The sequence below is a fragment of the Cotesia glomerata genome, linkage group LG7 (assembly GCF_020080835.1).
Source record: "Cotesia glomerata isolate CgM1 linkage group LG7, MPM_Cglom_v2.3, whole genome shotgun sequence".
Lineage (NCBI taxonomy): Eukaryota > Metazoa > Arthropoda > Insecta > Hymenoptera > Braconidae > Cotesia > Cotesia glomerata.
Window position 1 is genome coordinate 9,486,651 of NC_058164.1, and position 24,428 is coordinate 9,511,078.

The window sequence follows — 24,428 nt, forward strand, 5'->3', positions numbered from 1 at the left end:
GAATGGTTGCGCAACGGGTTTAAAGCCAGTAAAAGGAGGCGGACAGATGTGTGAGGTCTGTCAACGAGGCAAGTTGACGACAAAACCTTTCAAACCAAGGACAGAAAGGAGCAAAAAGCTGCTCGAAATCATACACACTGATTTGTGTCAGCCGTCGAGAACGAGGTCAGAAGGAGGAAACCGATACTTCGTAACCTTCATCGACGATTATAGTGGCTGGTGTGTAATACACTTCCTGAAGAGTAAGGACGCCGTTTTTGAAGCTTTTAAAACATATAAAAACTTTGCAGAAAAACAAACAGGCATGAAAATTAAAGCCTTGCAGTCAGACAACGGCAGAGAATATTGCAATAAGCAATTCGACGAGTTTTTGCAACGTGAAGGCATACAGAGGCGACTCACAGTGCCGTACACGCCACAACAAAATGGCGTGGCCGAGCGCATGAATAGAACAATCGTCGACATGGCCAGATGTTTATTGACTCAGTCAGGATTGCCAGAGATGTACTGGGCAGAGGCAGTAAATACTGCGAATTACCTGAGGAACCGATGTCCGAGCAGAAGCCACGAGGGAAGAACTCCATATGAGTTATGGCATGGAGACAAACCAGATTTAAGACATCTACGTGTATTTGGTGCAAAAGCATTTGTACTCAAGAAAGGTCCAAATCGAGGAAAACTCGACGAAAAATCTGTAGAAGGTAGACTCGTCGGTTATTCAGAAACCGCGAAAGCCTACAAAATACGACGAAGTGATACTGGCAGAATTGAATACACCAGGGATGTATCAATTATCGAGGAACCAGTATTGAGATCACGAAACGTCGAACAGATGGATCTTTGAATATATGCATCCAGAAGATGACGCTCCTGAGCCAGGGAGAGAGACTAGGAACGAGAGAGTTCACCAAGAGCCCGAGATGGAACCACCGAAACGTGCGCCAGGAAGACCCGCAAAACAAAAGTCAGGAAGACCCGGAAGACCGAGAAAGCTATACCGATACGTAAGCATGTCGAGTGTTGCTTCAAGCAATGCATCCAGTCACGGAGAGGACGTAGATGAACCAATGGAGCAAGAAGCAGATGGACCCGACGACGTGTTTTACCAGGCAAGCGAAGAAAATCGTGGCGAGAAAAGACCGCTCGATACATCACTAGTGCAAATCGACAAGCGAGCACGCAGTGAAACAGTTGAAAATAGAGCTGGAACATCGACGAATGACGCCGAAGACCTGGAAGATGACGATGAACCGATAGAGGTCAAATTCATCGAAGAAATAGCTCATATGGCAGATATTGAGCTAGAAGAAGCGACAAAAGGCGATAATGCACACGAATGGAAGCGTGCAATCGCTGAAGAGGTGCGTTCACACCTGCAGCATGGAACCTGGGAGCTGGTAAAAAGACCAGAGCGAGGGAGAGTAATCGGCTCAAAAGTAATCCTGAAAAATAAAACAAACGCAGAAGGAGAAATCACGCGTAGAAAGGCGCGAATAGTAGCCAGGGGCTTCACACAAAGACCTGGATTCGACTTCGACGAAACGTTTGCTCCAGTGGCTAGACTGGACACCATCAGATTACTAGCAGCATTGTCGACGGAGATGGGAACGAAATTACATCAAATGGATGTAATAACGGCGTACTTACACGGAGTAATCGACGAGGAGCTATACATGGAAGCCCCGACGACGTTGAAAGAGACTCTGGAGTTCATTGTACGAAGTGAGAGAAGAGATTCACCATTACTTCCGATGGCAACGAAGATGCTTGAGAGCTTCGCAAAAGGTGAGCAAGTTTGCAGATTACGCAAAGCAATATATGGATTAAAACAATCTGGAAAAAGTGGTACGAACGATTAAAAGCCACACTCCAGAAGTTGGGATTGGAGCCAACGATATCAGATCCATGTCTTTTTCCAATACAAAGAAGACGTAGACAGAATATTAGTTGCCGTGTATGTAGACGACATCTTGACTACGTCGAACGACGAGAAATGGATCATAGATCTAAAACGAGGTCTAAACAAAGAGTTTGGAATCAAGGACCTCGGAGAGGCTAAATACTGCCTAGGCATTGAAATTAAACAAGAGCCAGGCAGGGTAAGCTTGAGTCAAGGAAAGTTTGTCGAGGATTTACTGAAGAAATTCAACATGATGAATTGTAATCCTCAGAGCACGCCAGCGAGCCCAACGACGAAGTTGAGAGCCACAAAGGACGCTGAGAAGCAGACAGCGAACCCGCAGTACCGAGAACTAGTCGGATCGCTCATGTACCTATCAGTAGCGACGAGACCAGACATTGCACACAGTGTAAGCGTGCTGAGCCAGTTCAATGAGCATCCAAATGAGGAGCATTGGGGAGCTGCGAAGAGGGTACTAAGATACCTAAAAGGAACGTCGAAATTAGGACTTGTGTATCGACGACCGATTGGAAAAATCGTAGGATATACCGACGCCGACTGGGGAAATGATCCCAGCGATTCAAAGTCGTACACAGGGTACGCGTTCATCCTAGGAGGAGCTGCAATTAGCTGGAAATCCAGGAAACAGAGGACAGTGGCACTGTCGACGACGGAGGCTGAGTACCAGGCCCTTACAGAAGCCACCAAGGAGTCCATGTATTTGAGAGGACTCATCTACGAGCTGGGAATTCCACAATTCTCAGATGGAAAAATTTATTGCGATAACCAGGGTGCAATAAAATTGACAACGGCGACGAAGTTCCACGACCGGACCAAGCATGTCAGGATAAAATTCAACTTCGTCAGAGAAGCAGTCCAGAGCCAGACGATAAAGCTGGCGCACATGCCAACAGAAGAGATGATCGCCGACATTTTCACGAAGCCACTAACCAGAGAGAGATACACTGATATCACGAAAGCATTGGGAGTGAGTGAGACGGAATAATACAGCACACGTGCTCGTATTAAGGGAGAGTGTTGGAGATAGTAATACTCACACGCATACTACTCACACTACGGTCGACGATTCATTGCGCATGCTAGTTGCGCCGATACATACACACGCGTGCATGCATATCCGCATATACGTTTCCCTAACCATTCGTAACTAGTCGTAAAGTATATACACCTCGTGTAACATACTTTTGATATACAATTTCTACTTTTGAATAAACGTTGCATATAATTAAACAACTCTTTTATTAATTATATTATTGAACCCTACTCATCTCCCACATATATTGTTGGTGGAAGTAATTTTTTCTTAATTCAAATTATCATAAATACTTGATGCAATAAATTTTTACATTAGATCAAGATTTTTAGATACTTTAGGGAAGCAGTGCCACCTACATCAGCTGAGAAAAAAATTTTCTCAACTTGAGAAAATTTTTCTCTTGAATATTTGATACCCATTTTATATTATTTTAGCGTGCAATTATACGTATTGAATGAAAAAAAATGATTTAACATTATCTGATCTTCCCATCTTTATCTTTATATTTAATTTTTTGGAGCAAGAGGCTGAATTTTCTCAAAACAAGAAGATTTTCTTGACTTGAATAAATTTTCTTGGATCAAGATACATATTTCTTAAAACAAGAGAGTTAATTTTGTTGGAATAAGTGAAATTTCTTGTTTATTAAATTTTAAATAAAATTTTTTTTTTAATTTATTTTTTTTTTAAACTTATTAAGGATTAGTTTTTTGATTTGGAATAAAATTATAATCTGTATTATTCATTATAATATACTTATTATTCATTCATATTATTCATATATATTTGATTGCAAAATGGACTTGAAAATGATAATGTAAAAATAGGTACTATCTGCAGATAGATTCTAGTTAAATTCCAAATAGACGCCACTTTTATGTAAGATGGGACTGACGAAAATGCGCGCGGTACTGACAACCATCTGAGACAAATAAATCTCAGATGGCTCTGAGCCCCATCTCGGATTGAACTGAAATAAACGAAAACTGTACCTACTACAATCTACATAGAAGTAGTAACCATTTGTAAATTTTTTTCACTATAGATGGAACTAGGTTCCGACCAACATGGAAACCAGTTAAATCTCGTTTTTTCCGTATATATATTTTAATAAAAGAGAGACAGAGTCCAGTAGTTTGCGACGCCACCACCGTAAGATGACCAGCTACCCGACTAGAAATTTCAGTGAGGCAGTGATTTGGCGCAAGTAAGACATGCCGAATTCCAAACTTGCAGTAAGTGAAGCATCCAAACCAGGCCGAAGTTTGGGACGTAACGCAGTTGCGAGGCTTAGCCTAACTTGGCTTCCTGATTAGGTTGCAGTTTGGAAACCAAATTCACAACGAAGAATCCAAATCTAATTCTTTCTTGATTTTTAGCTTTTTTATTATCAAGCGAAAATTAATAATAATAAATGCTTATTTTTTTATCTTCTTTTACTATTTTAAGTATAAATATTAAATTTAGGACTAAATTTTTTTAATTATTTCATGAATAAAAAAAAAAACAAATTCTTTGTTGCTTTTATTTAATATTATTTTTATTATTTAATTTTATTTTTCCTGTAATTTTTTTTTGTTTTTTGGAGCGTTTTTTAATGTGAAGATGTTTTTTTGATTGGTAGATTTGATAAGTCAAGAGGGAAGGAGATGATAAAGGAGTTAGATACACTAATCACACATAACACTTAACTTTACTTCACATTCGCCTTAATAGTAATTATAATTAGTAATTATTAATTATTAAAAATCGTACATGTCGAACGCGAGACTCGAACACGGTACTCGACGCACGACGGCCCTATACCATACCACGACGCTACGCCGATGATGAGTGACCTCTTACTTCAAGATACTTATAAGCACAACCAATGTTCGGCTTACCTAATTTAAAACAAATAAGATTCGAATTGGGCTAGCCTAAGTTCGGAAAGCCAAGTTCGCTCCAAACTAGCAAAACTCAGGTTATCGTTACTTGAAACCAGTTCGGCGTTCCCATATGATATATCAGACTTAAGGGATCCATGAAACTTTCCTAGTTACGTTCAAATATGGCAAGCCAAACATTTCGTTCTGCCTACCTTGGTTTTTATGAGGTACAACCTAGGCAAGCCTGAGTTAGGCAAGCCAAACTTGCCCCGAATTGGTTCTTCGGCATATGCCTCACTGAAATTTCTAGTCGGGTACATGAGACACCATGTTTATATGTACAATACACAACTCTTTCATGAATACACACTTTTATATGTTTAGAACTAAAAGGCTTAACCCTGGAAAGACTTAAAGCCAAATATTTTCTCCCACTCCGTTTTAGAGTACTTTGGCAAGAAACACCGAAGTTCGTCAAACGTTTGGAATGCCTAACTTGCAGGAAATTATAAAATCCAAAGGTCTACGGAAGTTCGGTTTGCCAAACTTAAAAGTAATTGGGGCCATCTATGGTAAGACGAAGTTTGGCAAATGTTTGGAATACCTAACTTGCAGGAAATTATAAAATCCAAAGGCTTACGAAAGTTCGGTTTACAAAACTTAAAGGTAATTAGGGACATTTATGGCAAGCCAAACTTCGGCAAATCTTTGGTTATCGTTATTTCCAGCTAGTCAGGCATTCCAAAGGTTCGCCGAAGTTCGGCTTGCCATAGATGTCCCAAATTACATGCAAATTTGGCATGCCAATCTTCGTTTTGCCTAACGTGGATTTAAGAAGGCGCAAATTAGGCTTGCTTAACTTAGACAAGCCAAACTTGCCCCTCACCAATTCTTAGGCATTCCTCACTACAATTTCTAGTCGGGATACTGTATCGAGGGTTTTATTCTGTGACTGAACATAAACTTTAGATATTCCCTCCGATAGCGTTAGGGGATAAAACTTGGACTTGTGGCGGAGAGGACACCGGGTTCGATTCCTGGGTGATACAGAAGTATTTTGAAGTATTTACACAATGACTTTTTCCCAGCTGCCAAAGAGACAATTGTTATAAGGAAATTTTTAGTAAATGTTATTGAAGCCTAATAGACATGTCCTAAATTTCATGTCTCAAGAAGTCCTAGTTTATAAACAACATTTTTATCTATTCTACTCATCACTCTGACACAACCTGCATATGAAGTTAATTATCGCGAAATTAGTTTTTAAAATATTTAAATCGGTTGACCCTGGAGGTCATCCCTGGAATTTCCTGTTTCTCTTGATGTTTCATCAAATTTTATGTCTGTATTGTAACTTTATTTGAAAAATGTGAATTTTTTAAAAATTAACACCCCCACACTTTTATATGGGGGAGGAATTTCGTAAGATCCTATTAGAGTAAATTTCTACACCATAAACGAAACTATTGTTTGGAAATGAGAATTTTTCATTGTTAACGCCCTCGCAATCCCTTTTGGGGTTGGAATTTGATAAAATCCATCCTTAGCTGAACTCGACATTATACACATATTACTCGTTAGCCATAATTTATAGCTAAATTTGTCATTAAAGACAAATTTGGGGGCTGGGGAAATAAAGGATAAAGGAGAGAGGGGGGACCTTACTTAGTAGGAATTTTTTTTCGGTAACCGAAAAAATAATTCAGAAAGCCCAGACCGGGACTCGAACCCGGATCGTTTGGTTACGTGCCAAAGGCTCTACCAGTTAAGCTATCCGAGACATTGTCCGTAATTACTATTCAGTCACCTAATAAGACCTACCGAGTAATATTACACAAGATTCTAACCAAATTTAGAGCCTGTAGAAGCTATAGCTTGGGAATTAAAAATTTCCAATGTTAATACCCACCCCCACAATCTACATTGGCGATGGGTTGTCGTAGAATCCGCTCTTAGATCATTTCTACATCACATATAGAAGATTCTGACTAAATTTGAAGCCTGTAGGAGCTATAGTTTAAAAACGGTAATTTTTCATTGTTAACGCCCCCGCAAACCCCCTTGTGGGTGGAATTTCGTAAAATCCGTTCTTAGCTGACTTATACTCGGCAAAAGGAATATTCCTACTAAATTTTAAGTTTCTAGGCCTTATAGTTTCAGAGACATCGTGTTGAGTGACTATATCTATAGAAAGTTTTATAAGCTATAGATATAATTCAATTTTTTGTTAAATTTTTCAGTTCAATTAAATTTTCTCTAATTCATTATACCTAAGATAAACACCATTGACCTGAAAAGGCCTAAAATAATGAATTCTTGAAATTTATCACAATTCGAAAAAAACAAAAAAAAAAACAATTTTTTCGTTACGATTTTTTTTTCGACTGGTTCATCATGCCCCACATATCACATATTGGCCCAAAATATCATAAAAACATCATAGAGGTCATAACTTGACGGTGGGTTAAATAAAAATACTCAATTTATTTTACAAGATACTTACATATTAACTGTAAAAAATTTGAATTTAATTGATTACTATTTTCCGACATTAATTGTATGCCGGTCGTGAATTGATGTTCCCTTGTTGATATTTTCTACCGTCAAAGAAAAAAAAAAATAAAAAAATAACAGACGGATGTGACGGGATTATTTATAAACGACGGGGAATAAAAATATGTATTATTTTTTATTATTTTGTTGAAATTGAATAACATATTATATCATTGATAATTATATTTTTACCACATGATATTTTTTTATTTCAATAAAATAAATAATTAATGTACGGCATTGTAAAGTTTGGTAATGACAAATAAAATATTGCGAAAGAATTGTAAAAGGCAGGAAGTAGAGGGTAAGAAAAAGAACCGCAAAAAATGTTGAATTCCGCAAGTGAGGATCGAGAAAAAATTCTACTCAATCCTTGTTCCCTCTTATATTCGATATCTTTTTCCTTGTCACCGCCTGCCCGCGGTTCCGATATCATCAGAAAGAAAAATTGTGAACTAGAAGAAAAGTCTGCTCCCGAATGGACAAACGACTTGGGGAAAAAAGAGAAAAATATAAAGTGGAAAGAGTGTAAGAGCGACATAAGGACAAAGAACATCAGCTTCATACATCTACATAAACTAATGTGTGTTTATATACATTTATCTAAAAATACATGTACACTTTTCACCAGGCTTCCTTCGCTTTTCGTCACCCGTGTGTTAGAGCTTTTTTCAGGGAGGGAGAAATGTAGGAAAGTGAAAGTATAAAAAAAAAAAATATAAGAAGAGGATGAGTAGAGCACACACGTGTACGTTTCGTTCTGTAAAAGGTTAAGGTGTGTGCGTGCGCGTACATGCGTGGTCAGTACTGGTATCCTGGCAATACATGAAAAAAAAACGTACGTGCGATACTTTACTCTCTTCAAGGATGTCACAAAATGAAGAGGAAGACACCGGACATTGATGGGTTACTTTCTATTAACACTCTGAAAATGTTTTTAGTTTTGTTTTTATGAAATAAAAATTTTTTACTTGAAAAAATTTTGGAAATATATTTTTTTTAAGAACCTAATGATAATTTTGATTTTAAATTAAAAATTCTTATATATAGGAAAATTTTTTTTTAAATATTTGATGAGAAAATATACAGACGTAAAAATTACAGTTTGAAGTACAATTTATATAGAAGCTGGGTCCCGAGAAAAAAAGTCGAAAAATTACAGCTTGAAAATTTGAATCTTACAAACTCTGTAAGAAGTACATTTTAAAACTGTGAAATTACACTTGAAACTAGAAAAATTAATACTTAGAATTTTATTTTATAAAAAAATTATTTGAAACTGTAATTTTTCCAGTTTTTTTGTTTAAAACTTCGACTAAAACTAAAACTAACTCTAGAAAAAAAAAAAACTAATTAATTAAAAAATTTTTGATTCAAGAACTTTTTTACTTGATTAAAAATTATTACTCCTAACTAAAATTATGTCTTTGGTTAAAGATCTTTTCCTTTGAATTAAGTTCATTTTTTTATGAGTGTATCTTTTTATATTGTCAGATAAGCAATAAATAATAATTTGAATTTAATACAACTTTTATAAAAATTTATGTTTGTGTAGAAGCTCAAGAAAGAATGAAAACACAAAATAACGTGGGGTGCATTAAAATTTCTTAAATTTCATGTGTAATATTTTGATGATACAAATTATGACAAAAAAAAAAAAACAAATTTATAGAGGCACCGTTTATTATTTTAAGACAAAATAGTAATAATAATCATATCATACATGTCTCTCAGTTGATTTGTAAAAAGAATAATAAATTATTAACAGAAACAATTTTGTATATTTTAATTTAGTTTGATATTATTTTAATGACAGCGTTTTTTGTTGTATGTACAAAATATTAATAATGAGAGCCTATAATAAAAAACTATAAAATGTAGTATTTCTAAATCGAAAATCCATGTTCGATGGTCAACCTGCTGGACTCAATGTCACAGTCGGTTAGAATTGAAGGGTGAGAGAAGTGAAAGGGAGAAATGAGGGAAAGACGCCCGCGAACAAGGCAAAATATGTGTACATGCGCGTTTGAAACCACCCGTATCACCCCCGATACGGGTCGGGCTTGACTTCGGGGGCACTCTTTGCCGATGATAGAGGGGGGTAGCTCACTGTGGGGGGTGACTTGGAGTTCGTGGGGTGCTCGAATAAACGTGGGGGTGTAAGGGGAATTTATTGGACGGCCTAGCGGACAATGTGGGGACTTTCTCATATCAAGTATGGCCGCTATCGTGGCATGATGGCCTAAACAGTTGTAAGTAAATTAAATAAATTTTTGAACTTTTCATTTTTTATTAATTTTTTTTTTTTTTAACAAAAAAATGATATTTTTTTTAATTTATTAAAAAATAATTTTTTTTTTTCGTGCCAGTGACATCCAAGAACAAAAATTTTTTTAAGAGTTTTTTGAAATTTTTTTTTTCAAAGTGTGTGATTTTTTTTGTGCTAATTGTGTCAGCGGTTAAATTTATGCAGAAAAGGTCAATATTTAAACTAAGTTTTATTTTTATTTAAAAATTTTTTTTTTTTTCATAATTTTAATCAAAGAAAAAAATTCACGTGAGTACCAAAAATAAGAAAACAAAATTGTGTTAATTTACTCACACGTGTTTAGTAAAATATTTTATGAAGTTGTTTTTCTTAAGTGTTTTTTTTTTCTTTTTATTATGTATAAGAAGTGAAGTGAAAAATGAACGACTTACTATAAACAGTTTTATTAGTTTTTGATAAAAAATTAATTAGTTATTGGCTTTTTCACGATTGAATTTTCTAATGCTGCTGTCTAATAGCATAAAAAATGTGTGCATAACTATAAATAATATTTCTGTAAAGTTATTGAATTTTTTGCGAAAAGATTAATCATAGGTAATCAAATAACAAGTGGTGAATTTATTTTTAAAATTTTGCGCAATTAATTCAGTTCTTCAGTTTAAAAAAATAATATAATGAAATTAACAGATAGTAAATTAATTTAAAAAAAATGAAAAAAAAAAATTTATACAAACATTTACTAAATATGTGAGTAAATTAACACGATATTCACTTGCAACAAGTACAAGAGCGGTCGAAGGAACTTAAATAAGCGAAATGCCGACAGGGAGCTCCTTTGCATGCGAAAACATTACATAACATAATACACGTGGTTTCATCTGTCTAGCATGCTGTTGCGCAGATCACGTTTACCATTTCTTCTTCTTCGCCTATTATATTCACCCTTCCATTCGACGATGCAAATTGGCTTGCCACCAGATTGCCATACCGTTATACACATATATATATATATATATATACCGATATATCCACCCTATAACACCTGTTTGACTTTTGTTTACATCATTAATAATCAATCATTGTCATTATCACGAAATAACATTTAACTACCCCATAATTTTCTTCAATATCCAGTAATTTTACTATCCGATTACAGAAAGAATCGAACCGATTTATGTATTTATTTTTCAACGAAGCATTTTTCGGTGATATATAGCTTTATAAATTTATGATACTATTTTATTATTCAGTGGCTTATTTAAAATCGTATTCAGTGCTAGGAATTATTGAAGTATTACAGAATAGATTGTATGAACAGAAATATTGTATAACAATTTTAAGTCAAATAATTTAGATAATACGCTTATAAAAAATTAGCTTGATTAAAGTACAAGAATTTTGAACCAGGAAGGAAAATTTTTGAATTATGTAAAATTTAATCCAAGAAGGATTTCTTAGCTTAATTTATTCAAGGTCTCTTTAAAATAGTGTTCTTGGCTCAAAGGTTTCACTCTTCAGTCAAGTTAATTTTTTCATCAGCGTGCAGTATACATTTTATAGCTAGAGGGTTAGTTAATGTATTAATTGATTTTGGTAATTAAAAAATGACAGTATTGAATAATAACAAATTTTACCTGTCAAATTTTGAGCAGATCAAATAAAAAATCTTTATTAGTTAGAGAGAAAAAGTTCGGAGTTTCGCAAAAATTATAGTTAATTTTTTCAAGTATTCTTTTTTACTCAAAATAGTTGAGCTCTTAATAATTTATTGAAATTAATGAATCTCATTAGTGAATTCGTTCATATTTTACTAATACACTTAGTTTCTTGACAAGTATATTCAATAACTTGAATTAATACCAAAGTACTCATCAGCTTTACGAGACAAAAAAAACGAAGTAATTTTAATCAACGACAAATAATTTTTAAATTACATCAATTTAGCAATTTTAAAATAATCAAGAATTCCTTCATCATTAGTGGTCGAAATTTTTATATTTATTAAATTTCTCCAACCACTATTATTATTATTACTTACTCAATTCAATGCAATCAAATAGACTCGAATGAAGCGTCTTTAGTAAATAACTGCCGCAAAATAAAATTCAGATCCCCAGGGAAATGTGTACTCTCGCGTTCAAAGGGCGTGGCTGATGATCTTCAATTTATTTTTTTTTTATTTCTCGCAATTTTATCCCGAGCTTTTTTTATAAAATTTATAACCCGCTGTTAAATTCAGTATCGATGTCCGTATATTTTTAAGATAAATAAATATTTTTCTAACATCATTTATGAATATTTTTTATTAAAATTACTTCATAAACATGCGTGAAATATTAATTTAAAAAATTTAGTAACGGGATACACAGCAATGTGATTAAACATAAATTTTGAAATAAAAAAAGTTTAAGCAAAAATAAAGCTCGTGCGCGGGTGGAGGAAGAATATTGCGTTAACCCGAGTCGGAGGTATGAGATAGCGAGAAAAGTGATGGAAGTATGTGTGTTTGGTCATGGGGGTGTACGCGGGCCAAGGAAACGGATTTTGAGGACTACACACTAGGCGCGATGATATTCGTCTTGTTTACGGAAAGACTTATGCGCGTGTGCCGGCCACTGAACTACTATGCTGGATCAATAGGCCTCTAACTTAAATTTCACACACATCTTTTCTATGTATATACTTTCGGGAACAAAGTTAGCTTAGGGGTGAGAAGGGGGCAGGGGGCAAGGGAGTTCTTCTGGTTCTTCATCTACTCCCCAGGCTCTAGTGCCACATATGAGAGGAAGCGTTTCCTTAGTTTTCCCCACCGATCTTTTTATTTTCTCGTCCCTGTGACCCTTAGGTCGTTCGTTCAATCGAAAGGACTTGCCATTTAACGCTGAGGAAAGTTGAATTTTTTTTGTACTTTCCAAGAAAATTTAATTAGTTAATTTTGGAAATATTATTGTATCAGTAAAAATAAATTTTTAGGCAAAGTAAGGTGGGAGGGATAACGGGGTACTTAAAGAAATGCTTTTTTTTGAGGATCCAAGTATAGTAAATCCTTTTTTTTAATTGTGTTAAAAGTAAATAGAACAAATCTTCAGTTGTTTTTAAAAATAATTTTTATTTTTTTACGGAAAAAATGGATATCCGCACACATTAAAAGTTACAATGAATGTATATTAGCTAAAATAATAACATGGATAAAAGGTACGTGCCAATTCGATGGAATTTGGAATCTGTAAGTCAAAACAATACTCTAATTAAATTTCAAGTCTAGATCTAAAAATGCAATTCTATAAAGCGCCCAGCGGAGCGAGCGAGTAAAAGCTAGTATATATATATATATATATATATATATATATATATATATATATATATATAAGAATTGCTCGTTTAAAGGTATTAGATTAGATTTTTTAATTGTGAAAAATTTACATATTTAAAACGTTTGTTAACATCAAGAGCTTTAAAATTAATTTATAAAAATGTATTTTGACAAATTTCCATGATCATTATCGTAAATTAACATTTGTAACTGTTTTAATTGAATATTTTTGTCATTTGGATTATGCCTCGGCATATTGCATTAATAAATGAATTAGTAAATTATATAAATAAATTCGCTGTAAAGTAGGATTATTCAAAAAAATGAAATGTTTTTTTTTATTTTTTCTTTAAAAAAAAAAAATAAAAAAAAAAATAAATAAAAAAAACAGGTGGCTGTATAACTAAACAATTACCATCTTTTTAACTAAAGAAATAAATTTTTAGTCAATTTTGCAGCAACAAACTTTGTAAAATTTTATTTTAATCATTTTTTGGAAACTTTTTGTAAGGCGACCTTTCAGCCAATAAATAATAAAATTTATAGCAATAAACAATTATTGTTATTGTTTATCAATAAATAATTAAAAATTGGTTTTTAAATAAACATGAGATACAATCAAACATAAAATGATGGACAGATATGAATAATCTGATGGACTTTATCGTGTGAGAATGAAAAATATTAAAATTGAATAAATAAGGAAAAATAAGGTAAATAAATAACGGGCAGATGCAATGAAAAAAATAATCGGTAGAGGCTACCGATTGGTAGTCGGTAGAGGTTACCGATTTTTTTTCGGTAGAGGCTACCGATTTTTTCTGTAGCAGCTATCGATTTTTTGGTAGAGGTATCCGATTTTTCGGTAGCAGCTACCGATTTTTTCGGTGGAGGCTATCATTTGCGAATCGGTTGAGAGAACCGATTTTTTCGGTTGAGACAACTGATTTTATTTTTGGGGAAAGAAAAAAGAACACAGTTACAAATTTAAATTAGTAATTGTTGGCATTAAAAAAATTTAATTAAAACATTTCACATGTGAAAATTAATAAAAATTACAAGTGAAAATTTTTAGCAGCATTTTTTTATTATAATTGATTTGTTATAAAAATTTTTAAAATTGACAGCTGACGGATAACTTCAGTATTATTAAATAATAACAATAATTTTCGAAGAGTCTTTTAATTTAAACTTTAAATAATTATTCTATTTGAAATTTTTCCTGCTCTATTGGCCATAAATTTGTGAGTAGAGATGAACTTGAGTACACGGAAAAAAAATTGGGGCTGCCACATAATACATTCCTGTGGCAGCTACATGATTTTTACATGTGGCTGTCCCAAGAGTTTCCTCTGGCAGCCACATGATTTTCATGTTACAGCAACAGGAAAATCCTGTGACAGCCACATAAAAATATTATGTAGCAGCTACACGATTTTCATGTAGCAGGTAATAATAGTTAAAACAACAATAATAATAACCATAATAATAATATCCCCAAAAAAAAAATCGGTTGTCTCAACCGAAAAAATCGGTTCTCTCAACCGATTCGCAAATGATAGCCTCTACCGAAAAAATCGGTAGCCATTACCGAAAAAAAATCGGTAACCTCTACCGATTACCAATCGGTAACCTCTACCGATTACCAATCGGTAGCCTCTACCGATTATTTTTTTCAGTGTGGTAGCAGGGTAGCCAGACAGGTACAACCATGGCTTACTCAAAGTTAAAGATCTGATGTTCATTTGCGTGATATAGAGATTATCGGCATGGCGTGAGGTTATGTGTGTGAAGTAATAAAAGGTCGCGTGACAATATGACGATCCGCCTGCTACTCAACAGTAGTCACAATACTTTAGGATTCAACCCGATACTATCACAGTTCAAGTGTTCACACCACCAAATCGTGACATTCGATCTTGTTCGAAATAATTGCTGACAAATCGTTACAAATTTATTCATTACTCCAAGCTATGTAGTTATTTTTTATGGGGGCGGTCACACTTAATTCAATTATTCCCTGTTACACGGACTTTTATTTTCAATTTTTACAGGAAATTAATTTTTGCTCCAAAACAACTTCAATCTCCCTTAAAATTTTCTCAATTCAAGCAAACTTTTTTTTTTGTATGAATATAATTGTTCAAAAATTTATGCAAAAATCATTTATAATTGTTTTTCTGAATAGTTTTTATCAATAACTGCATAATTCATCCAGAATAATTTATAAAGATTTGAAGTTCACGACTATCGTAACAACTTTCGACAAGATAATTGCGTTACATTTAAAGCACAGACATCATTTGTATTTTATGAACATAACGAGACGTCACTCACTCGTTTCTCATTATCGATTTTTAGTATACCGTTCATTGAATCACTAATTTATGACAAATAAAAAAAGTATGATAAGAAAATATACAAACAAGGTATTTACAAATTGTAGAGCGGATCGATGGATTAAAAATTGAGAGTCTCGTCAGATTTACAACGTAAAATCGATTTTAAAAACTTTTTAACTACGATACAGTAGCGAACATAAGTGATTGTTTGACCGAAATACACGATACACACAATATTTTGATTAAAAAGATAACTGTATTCAACTTAATTTAACATAAAGTTCAAGAGTTTATTAACCTCTTGAAATATCATTCTAATGAAAAATTTTTTCACGTAATAACAGATGATTATATTATGGGCTATGTTTTTTCGCTGCAGTATAAAACTTTTATCACGATAAAAAAAAAACTTTTTTTCTTCAAAGTTTCTAGATTTTTATGAATAATATCTCTAATATTAAACCTTGCGTGATATGTTACATGTCACTTAATTTCATTATTAATTTTATGATTTTAATTTTTTTAAATTTCATAGAATAAAAATACTTACATATTTGTTATTGCGTATATATTAATACTTTTTTTATTTCATCCATCGAAAAATTTATTTTTACGCTAATATATGAAAGATTAATATAATTGTGCACGGAAAAAAATTGAAAGAAAATTACAATTGTTACATCATAATCCAGGACCAGACTATCAATATTTTTTACATCATAAAAATGCGTATAAAAGTAGCCAATATACGAATTTTTACGATGCAATATCGTAAAATTTATAATTTAAAATTATCAAAGTGAAGAGATTGAAAATATGGTCCTGGATTACGATGTGACAATTGTAATTTATCAACAATTTTTTCGTGTATAGAAACTATTACCATGATATATTTTATAGATTATTCAGCCAAGTTACTAAAATCGAAACAATTAAAATAATGTTTGAAATATCTTATAACTCTTTAAAAATCATATAACTCTTAGTCAAAATTATTTTTTGATTCATTTATTTTAAGGAATTGTTTCTGACACCAAATGAACTAATACTTAAAAAATTTCTATGTGTAATGGATAATGTAACAATTGCGCTAAAACAAAATTAACTTGATAAAAGAGAAAAACTCTGGAACTGAGAACATCATTTTGAAGAATTTCTTTATTTTGAGTGAGCCAAAAAAATTCTTAACTTAGAAATTTTTTACAGTTTCCTTGATTAAACCATTCGTTTAACGTTAATTGTTGATTGATTAATCTATTTGGAGTTATTTGTAAGCACTTCTTTATTGAAAATAAAAACTAGTTATCCTGAGCAAAAATCGGCAAACTTCAATTTTAAAAATTTTTTTTTTGAAGCTGCTCTTATATCGGTGTGTAAAAAATATAGTTTTTTTTTATGTGTAATTTGACATAAAAAAATTCTTATGGTTTATCTCCGTAAGAAATTTCGTAATATTATCACATATTTATTTGTTTTTTTCCATAAATACATATCAATTTATTATGATTAATAAAAAGAAACTTTGAAGATATAAATAAAATTATAACTAAAAATAGAATAAAGTAACAAATTCCCTGATTGAAACTAACTGGTTGACAATTATTGTTTATATTGTTATTCACCCTCATATTCGGCAGTCTCTAAATAGATCAGAGAAGAAAAAATGTATTGTTTAATATATTGTTAGAGTCGCAATTTGTTTTTTAATTAACAATCATTTACTCTAAAAATACTTACTTTAACTCTTATCTCTCCCAAGCTGACAATCCTGAGCAGAGAATGAATTTCTTGATCTTTTTACTGGTTCAGAATTCATGTATAGATGCAAGTGGACGCCCCGTAGAGAACTGTTACCTCAATGGTCATGAAAGTTTCCGTGATGCTGACAATCTTACCCTTTTTCTAACCCTCATCGATTATTTCAACGAATCTACATAACAGACTTACATACACCCTCTCACGCTAGCTTTCCGCAATTCTAGAATAGAATTTAACCATACGGGTATATTTATAATAGTTTCAAAATCCGTCAAATATACCATTTGTATAGTATTTGATGCGTATCCACATATTTATAATATATATTGTGTCACATTTGTGGTTTACAGAGAAAGTGAAAGTAAAGAGACATGTGGTTTTTTCTTAACCCCTATGATTATTCAACGTTCAACCCTATTGTAATTATACTATAGTAGAAGTAGAAAGTTCCTATTACGTCACAATACTATATACCTAAATTTCTAGTGTCAATACTTTCTACTTTCACTGCTGCGTTTTTGATTTAGCTAAATATATTCATTGCAAATTATAGAGGGAAAATAGTTAGCATGTTAGTTACCCACCGGACTATGAAGCACAAATGAAAAAATGAATTATTTTTTTTAATGTTTGATTTTAATAAAAAAAAATACAGAATATTTCAAAAAAATGTTTTCTTTTAATTTTAATTTAAAATTTAAAAATCTTAAATAAAAGTTTCGTATTTTTTTTTTTTTAATAAAAAAAGTTTTTTTCAAGAATTACAAAAATTTAATTTATTCTATAAAATTTTAATAGTAAATATCGATAATTGTAAAAAGCATTAAAAAATTCTCGGGTAGTGGCAATAAAAAATTTTAACATTTTACCAGACAATTAAAAACGTTTACATTTAAAATAAATTTAATTATCAGTAGTTATAGTTAATTTAAAAATTATAGGTTTTACTTCTTTTTAGTGGATATTTTTTTCGTTTATCACCAATATCATTAAAATTTCTTGAAATTTTCAGTGAGATCATTTATTATCTTACTATTATTTAATACAAACACGAAAAATTATAAAAATCCGTACACTGATAGAAGGATTTGTTTGTAGTTAAAAATATTTGTTAATATTTAACAAATCATTTATTAGAGACCACTTTTTAGCCCTTAACAAATATTTCTTAGTATTTAAAAAGATTTATTAATATTTAATAAATAAATATCAGATTTATTAAATACAAACAAGTCTTTTTAAATACTAAGAAATGTTTGTTAAATACTAAAAAGTGGTCTCTAATAAATGATTTGTTAACTATTAACAAATATTTTTTGATACAAATAAATCCTTCTATCAATGTACAATAACTTTAAAAATGACAACATTAACTTATATAAAATTTAAATAAATTACTTACACACTCAACACAATTATATTGAGTCATTAATTGCTTAGCAATGCAGTTACCATGGCAATATTTACCATAGCACCAGTTACCAAACAACAGTTGCCATCTAATATTACTTTAGAGACAGCCAATCAACAGACTAAAAAAATTTTCTTAATTTAGTAACATTTCAGTATACAATCATATATTAAAATTAAATATCGAATCTACAAAAGAAATTAGGAAAACCCGGTTGACCCTGAAGGCCATCCCTGCAACTTCCCGCCAATTCTATACCTAAACGCTTGAAATTGCACTTATGATGTTTTTGAGCTCTTCGAGCTCATAAATACAATTTGTGTGTTATTTTGAGCTCTCCGAGCTCAAAAAATAGATTTTGTACGCTTTTGAGCTCTTCGAGCTCAAAAAGTTGATAGGAGTTAGATAAAACACTATTTTTTGAATTTTCAAATCGCAATAACTTTTGAATGAATGAACCGATTTTCACACGGTTGGTGGCATTTAACGCAGTCTTTTGAGCATCATGAAGAATCTTCAAGTTTAAATTGACACAACGTAAAATTTCGGAATAATTCCGCAAAAACTCTTTTTTCGGTTTTCTTTCGTTAACGATAACTCACGAACGAATCAATCGATTTTGACCGGACTGGCGGCGATTGACGTGGTTTTTTTATGTTAAGAGCTGATTAGTTTTTGGAATTAATCGGTAAAGCCGTTTAAAAGTTATTCCAAAAAAATCACATTTGAAAAAATTTTTTTTTGTAGTTTTTTTGGGATTTCTCGAAATCTACCAGTCTGAATCGTTCCAAAGTATATTCAAAATTTAGGTTTAGTGAAACCCTTTCGAATGGCACCAACCGCGATCAAATCGGTCAAGCCGTTCAAAAGTTATGAGAGGTTTACATACATCCACACACATATATATATATATATATATATATAGACATACAGACACCATCGCGGGAATAGTCAGGGAAGCTTCCTAGGACCTCGAAACGTCGAGATTCGATGAAAACTCGATTTTCGTAAAACGGGGTGAAAACAATAACTTCCCGATTTTTGAAAATCTTCGATTTTCTTAGCGGGAAGTTAAAAATTAACAATTTATGCATAGTAATAGTACTATATTGTCTTGTAAATTAAAAATCTGTTTATTTAATTTATAATTCGTTGTACAAATGTGGTTAAAAAATCAGTTTATTTTATATTTAATAATATATTGATAAGATTACAAGACGAAAACACGTTAAAATCCGGATTTTATAAAAAAATCTGGCTATCGGTTGATCCTGAAAGCCATCCCTTAAATTTCCCACATATTTTTGAGCGCAAAGAACTCAAAAATACGTATTTTCAAATGGCCATTACTTTTAAGCGCGTCATTCAAGTTTGATTTGCTTGATGGAATTAAACGGGAATAGTCGAAACGGGGCTAGGATTTCAAAACGTAGAGTACTGATGAAAACTCACATTCTCAAAATCGGACCGAAATCAATAATTGTAAACTTTTGAAAATTATTAATTTTCAAAGCGGAAAATTAAAAAAATCAAACTCTAGTAAATCGAACTTACAAAATTATCGATAGAATTAGCAAATTTTATTGTAATTTTAAGAAAATCTTTGTAATTTTAAAACACATTTCTAGAAATTTTGGTAAAGAATAGCTTCTTTTTATTAGCAGTGACGTCGTGGAAAAGCGATAACATTGAAGGTGTCACATTTAATTTTTCAATAAAGAATAAATCTCTGAAACTTAAATTAGTTGCTTTTATTGGCTAATTGAATAACAAACCTATCTAAAATAAAATATTAATAGCCATCAATCGTTATATTAATAAAGAAAAAAAAAAAAAAAACAGCGATTTTATTGAATAGCACTATCATATACAATTATATATGTGTATTAATAACATTGGGATAGATCGATAATGGTTAAATATAAACCCGAGAATGCGGAGATCAACATAGAGGGGAGAGGGTAACCGATCAAACTTGCTATATAGTATAAGGGAGGAATAATCTTGTGACAGATCAGCAACACAATCATGAAGAGCTAGTTGCAGTAGGTATAGTGACGTGCTACAATTCATAAATTTATTTTATAGAAATCTTGTGGCGATTCTGTGCTGGTGGTTTCGATAATATTTTATTTAAAATACTTCAAGAAGACGTCGAAGTCTCTTCCTTCATCGTAAGATAACTAATCAATTCCATTTTCATTTCATATCATCTATCATATATGTATATATATATATATATATATATCACTATTACAATTTAATAGATAAAATCATTTTGTTTAATTAAATTGGATTGTGCATAATATACTTTTTTATTAATTTTATTTTTATTGAGATTCCATAAATTTAGGATCTCCGAAACTTACATTACGAATTGTCCAATTCAGTATATCAGGAAAATAGTGATATAAAAAAATTTTTTTCCCCAGGCATTTTCTTTCCTCATTCCTGTTTTCCTCATTTCTTCATGTTCTGTCCTTCGCCGACTGATCAATGCCCCCTCCAGTTATATAGTGATCATCTCAAAAACCGTACCACGTGCCAATAACGCCCTTAACCTTATGACAGCATCTAACATGTTGCCGTCGAGCGCGGATCTCTTCCAAATTTAAAATGTGCTGAAATTTACCGGTAGTTCAGTTATGACATTTGTTTGGTAATAATGTCATCGGTGATATTTGTATTTTTATGGTATGGTGGGACGCAAATACAATGACATTAATTATTTTATACTTTGTGAATTTGTAATTGGTGTTTATTGTAATTGGAGATGATTTATTTTATTTATAAAATGCTGTTGAGAAAAATTTATATTAATTATTGAATCGAATTTTTTTATTGACAGTAAGAATTGTTCTTTTATTTTATTCAAATTTTTTTATTTAACCAATTTATTGATTTCTAATTCTGTGATTAATTGATTTTTTTATAAATAAAAATTTTTGAGTGATTATTTACTTGCTTATTAAATAATTAATTATAAAAATTTGTGAGTGAATTATTAACAGTTTATTGACTTCCAATTTTAGAAAATTATTATTACTTTTTTAGTAGTTCTTAATAAATAACAAAAACAAAGTAATTCAAAATTTCAATTTTAAATTGACTAGGGGAAAAACAATTATTAGAAATTTAATTGACGCCGGGCTGGTAGTGTGTTAATCAAATTAAGGAAAGTGATGCTATCAAGTAAATTCTTAATTAATTAAATACATAATATTGATCGTACTATGATTAAATTTTGTAATTTAGAGTTTTAGACTTGAATTTTATAAATTTATTAGAAATTAATTATCATAAAAAATTGTTTTAATAAATAACAATAATTTAATTTCGAATTCGATAATACAAATTTGAAAACTTTCGGGTTTTTTTGTGGTTAAAAATAAAATGAAACAACTTAAAACTAATGATAAACAAAGAAAAATGAAAAGTGAAAAATGTTATTTAATATTTGGGTATAAATTCAGTTAACGGTGTTGTAGTTTTTGAAGTGACGTAAAGACAAGAGCCGTAGGTAAAACATATCATCTAATTGTGGTGACAGCAGGGTGCTTAATGTCGCAGGGGGTCATGTCGAGAACCCCCTCCCCTCTCTTGCTTTCACTTACTGAATCCTCGTGTGAGGAAGTGACAGTGCTATTTTATTTTTTCTAGCTAGAGGGTAATAAGAGGAAACGTGCGTTGTGGTGAATCCGCAGTTGTAAGAACAGAATGCAGTGTTTCGCGTAATAAATTCATCGCGAGTACATTGTAATACTGTAAATATTATTTTCTTAACAATTATAGACAGTTACTTCATTGAAGAAAAAAAATTGTATGAAAAATTAAAATTGTAACTTTGGAGTCTAGGACTAGACTTTTAATATCTTCACTTTGATAATTTTACAATTAAAAATTTACGATGTTACATCGTAAGAATACCTGTTAAAATAGTAAATATCCGAATACGATGTAACATCGTAAATTTAAAAATGTGAAATTATCAAAGTGAAGATATTGAAAGTCTGGTCCTGGAATACGATGTTACAATTGTAATTTTTCCAACAATTTTTTTCCGTATTGATTTAAGAAAAACATTTTCTTCAAATTTTTGCTTTTGCTTAGAGATTAATCAGTTAAAATTAATTCAAGAAAATAAAATTCGAAAATAACGATAAAAAAGTTCTTAAAAATCAAGAAACTTTACTTGATTAAATAATTTTTTATCTTGATTGAAAACAATGTAATGATATTCTCTCCAAAATGATATTATTGTATTGAAAAAAAATTAACTTGATTCAAGAGAAAAATTCTTGAACCAAGAATATAATTTTGAAGAGGGTAATTGTCTTGAATCAAGACGAAAAATTCTTGAATCAAGTAAAATTTCCTTTAATCAAGAATATTAAGTTCTTCAAAATTATATACTTGATTCAAGAACATTTTTTTTTCTGTGTGGTTAAAAAATTTTTCACTTTAATTAAAAACTTTTTGTTAATAGGTTTAGGGAAAAAAATTTGTTTTTTAAATTGAATTATTATACAGAATATATAAAAATAATAATCTAAAACTGCAATTTTTCAAGTTTCTTCATATTAAGCGCCCTGTTACAGTATAAAATGTTATTTTAGTATTTTTCTTTTCTTGAAACAATTCTTGAATCAATAAATTCATTTTTCTCAAAATAATTTTATTTGATCAAAAATATTTACCTAGAATTAAGTAGTTTTTTTCCCATCGCCTCAAAAAAATTCCACTTTGAAAATTACTCAACAATGAATCAATCAATTTAATCATAGGCCTGATAATTATTAATTAATTAATGTCAATAAATTTTTTCACCAACATGTAATTGAACCATCATAAATTAATCTCAAGGATCCTTTGCTTACAAAATTAAATTTATTTTGTCTCAGACTCAAGTTCAGAAAGGGAAAAATAAAATGAAAATAGAAGTAGATGTTAATCCATTAAATTTAAAATCGAAAAAAATGATTGAAGGCCAGCTGATATTTCTAACAAAACATTTGGTATTTAAACTTCCCCTCATTCGATAATTTAATAGGCGCGATGAGGGAAACAAAATAGGTATAGAATTTAGAAAAGCATTTCCTATGAGCTCGGATATATAAAATCCTCTAGTTTTCGAAATTTATCCCCAAAAAGGCGAGGGCGTACACATGACTCATGTGGATCCCCGTACACTGCCCCCTAATTCTCCACCGCATGCCCATCGAATTCTACACATTAAATGAAGGGTCTCCAGCATTTGAACTCTCCTGACAACTCGAGTTTTTCTTTTCTTTACCCCCTACTTTGATAGTAACTTGCCCCTTTTTCATTTATCCATCATCCTATGCAGTACCATACGATAGCAAATAACCAGCTCCCTACTAGTAGCACCATCAAAGATTTTCCGATCATCCGGAATCATTATAACATTCCAAATTGATATTGGCATGTGGGTTATACTCGTTTTCATCTTTTACAGCTTTACTTATACTTACAAACTGAATTAAATTATGTCTCGTATAAATCAATCAATACGCCATAATTATTAAGTTTACACTTATCAGCAGTATAATTAATTAAAAAAATTAATAAATAACAATAAGAATGATAAATTATAAAACATAACAATCTACAATGTTGAAATTTTTTATTTAATTTCACTATGGGTGCATGCCATCGCTAGATCATGAGGAAATTTTTAAAAATTTTATGATCGTCATCATATTGTATTTTAAATATAAATTTATATTAAATTATCGTAGCTTTTCTGTAAATATTGAAAAACAAAAAGTTAACAAAAAAAAAAAAATATTAATAAAAGAAATTCTTTGTTATCAATAAAATATTTTTTGTGATTTAAAAAAACATTATCATAATTTGAATCAATTTTAGTTGAAAAAAAAAATTGCTCTATGTTAATTTATTGAAAAATTTTTAAATATTTCATACTAAAGTTTAAA

The 24,428-nt window shown here is 31.2% G+C and overlaps 1 long non-coding RNA gene across 1 annotated transcript in view; it reads right to left on the reverse strand.

Moving 5' to 3' along the window:
* Positions 1-20,814: 20,814 nt before the first annotated feature.
* Positions 20,815-24,428, reverse strand: part of LOC123269897 — a 28,196-nt gene continuing 24,582 nt past the window's right edge. Inside the window, exon 4 of the long non-coding RNA XR_006510496.1 lies at positions 20,815-21,092. This is a non-coding gene — a long non-coding RNA (uncharacterized LOC123269897). The remainder of the gene's footprint in view (positions 21,093-24,428) is intronic.